The sequence below is a fragment of the Puntigrus tetrazona genome, chromosome 22 (assembly GCF_018831695.1).
Source record: "Puntigrus tetrazona isolate hp1 chromosome 22, ASM1883169v1, whole genome shotgun sequence".
In the NCBI taxonomy this organism is placed as follows: domain Eukaryota; kingdom Metazoa; phylum Chordata; class Actinopteri; order Cypriniformes; family Cyprinidae; genus Puntigrus; species Puntigrus tetrazona.
The window spans coordinates 360,641-363,505 of NC_056720.1; the positions used below are offsets into that span (position 1 = coordinate 360,641).

The following is a 2,865-nucleotide window of genomic DNA, read 5'->3' on the forward strand; positions in this document are numbered from 1 at the left end:
TTCCACACTGTTGGCAGGTGTAAGGCTTCTCTCCAGTGTGGACTCTCATGTGCCTGTTAAGGTCTCCTTTTTGAGTAAAACATTTTCCACACTGTTGGCAAATGAATGGTTTCTCTCCATTGTGAATTTTCATGTGCCTGTAAAGGCTTCCTTCGTGAGCTAAACTTTTTCCACACTGTTGGCAGGCGAAAGGCTCATCTCCTGTGTGAATTTTCATGTGCTTATAAAGGCTTCCTTCACAAGTAAAGCTTTTTCCACACTGTTGGCAGGCGAAAGGCTTATCTTTAGCGTGAACTCTCATGTGCACTTTAAGGTTTCCTTCGTAAGTGAAATTTTTCCCACACTGTTGGCAGCTGTAAGGCTTCTCTCCGGTGTGAACTCTCTTGTGTCTGTGAAGACTTTCTTTTCGGCTGAAACTTTTCCCACACAGTTGGCATATGAAAGGACTCTCTCCTGTATGAATTATCATATGGTCATTAAGGTTTCTTTTTCTATAGAAACTTTTTCCACACTGTTGGCAGGTGAAAGGCTTCTCTCCAGTGTGAATTCTCATGTGCACTTTAAGGTTTTCGTTGTGTATGAAACTGACTCCACACTGTTGGCAGGTGTAAGGCTTGACTCCAGTGTGAATCCTCATGTGCACTTTAAGGTTCCCTACATGAGTGAAACTTTTTCCACACTGTTGGCAAGTGTAAGGCTTCTCTCCAGTGTGAGCTCTCATGTGCACTTTAAGGTTCTCTTTTTGGGTAAAACCTTTTCCACATTGTTGGCAGGTGTAAGGCTTTTCTCCAGTGTGAACTCTCATGTGCACCTTAAGGTTTCCTTCGTGAGTGAAACCTTTTCCACACTGTTGGCAACTATAAGGCTTCTCCCCAGTGTGAACTCTCATGTGCACCTTAAGGTTTTCTTTATGTTTGAACTTTTTCCACACTGTTGGCAGGTGCAAGGCTTCGCTCCAGTGTGAACGGTTTGTTTCTTACAACGTGTGAGCTTTGCAGGTTCATTCAGACTGTTTTCACAGCAAAAAGGAGTTAAAAAGGTTCCTGTTTTATGAGTTGTTTTCTGTGAGAATGTTTGTTTAGTCTGTGGCCAACTGAAAGACTCTTCTTCTGTTTTAAAATTATCATAATTCTCATATTGTTCTTTCTCTTCAATTTCATTTGATACTGTGAGCTCCTCTTTCAGCAGCAGGTCTGTGATGAAAAAGGACAAATTAAAGTTAGCCCAGTTTAATGGCACAAAGAAACAGTTATCAAAACATTCATTGGTTTGGTTTCTTTAAAGTTAAAATATGCAATATGCATGATATAATATTGTTATGCTAAAACTAAAACATGGAAAATTTCAAAATAATCCTGTAGAATGTAATTTTGCCTTGAGCACAAGACTTAAAACACTTCAGGTTTTGAGGAATGAAAACCAGGTTTGACTTCTAAAGATTTTTTGGTTAGAAACACAAGCCGGTCCACACTTTCAGGCCTTAGGGATGCACGCAAACATGCATTATGTATTTATAATACATCGATTATACATATACATGTTTACTCAGTTACTATGCCATGAGTATGCTATACTTCTGTGTTTGGATATATGTGGATTTTCTGTACGAGAGCGCCTTCTGGCATCCAGTATGAATGAAACAGGGTTAATAATGCTAATGGCCAATGCATTAATTAATAATTACATATTTATGAACTTATTTTATTTTTTAAGAAAACATGCAGGAAACTAATAGAGTACGTTTGCGATGGTATGAGACTTTTGTGTGTGTGTGTGTGTGTGTGTGTGTGTGTGTGTGTGTGCAATTTACTAAATTTTATACTCCATTTTAGAGAGTACAACAATGCATACTTTCCCCTGAAAGCAAACAACGTTGATTGCATCAAATACGTTCTTGGTTTCTCTCTGAAATGCCGGAAGCCGTAACTCGAGGAGGATGATTGTAACTCCCTGATAACTATAAGGCGATGCAATTAATGGAAATTGTTTCAATTATTGCTTAAAAATGCAAAAATCGGGACAAAGCAGTAACTGTGCCCCTTTTCGCTCCTCTATAAAAGACCCGTTTCACATGCAAATCAGTAAAATCATTATGGTGTTATTCTGATGACGTAAAATGGTTGCACATGAAGGTTGCTACTTTTAACTCAGAAAATAAAATACTGATATGACCACAGTTACTGAAAAACTTACAGGCGCTGATGATTATAACCACAGGCTTAAAATAAATGCTGTTCTAGAAATTTTTTGCTTTATTTTTTTAAACACATTTCAGTAAAAGACACAATTTACACTATATTAATCTATGCCTTAATACCCAGAGACCCTTTAAAAGCGAGAAAGACAACTTTTCTGTGAATCCGCTCAGACGGAGCAAAACACGGACAAGTAAAGAAACCGTTTAAACCTCTGTCAGTTACGTCTTAAATGAACAAACAGTCAAGAATGAAATTACGTTTGTAACAATATATCGGATCCGTGCAGTTCTTCTCTGTGAATGAAGAAACCAAAGCACCTTTAATTCAGTGTTTGGTAAGTTAGGTTTCATTCATTTTCATTAAATCAGAACACCTCGTCTGGACTCGCATCAGTTCTATAAGAAAAGAACACCAACCAAAAATATAACTTTATGTAAACTCTCATCACTGGACCTTTTTGACACTTGTGTATGTAGTCATCATACAACATAGAGAGCTAAAATAGTCAAAAGTAATGATATCTTTCTCTTTTTTTGAAAGAGAAACTTCAAATATATAATGCTTTTTTTCTGTAGAGCCTTTTAATAATCATGACATGAGAAAGAAAACCAACCTATTTGTTCCTCAGTGTCTTCTTCTTTGATTCTGAACTTTCTTCAATCTTCAC

General features: G+C 37.2%; 2 pseudogenes; one reads left to right on the top strand and one right to left on the bottom strand.

Moving 5' to 3' along the window:
* Positions 1-2,865, top strand: part of LOC122328018 — a 37,183-nt pseudogene that overhangs the window by 14,938 nt on the left and 19,380 nt on the right.
* Positions 1-2,865, bottom strand: part of LOC122327642 — an 8,051-nt pseudogene that overhangs the window by 182 nt on the left and 5,004 nt on the right.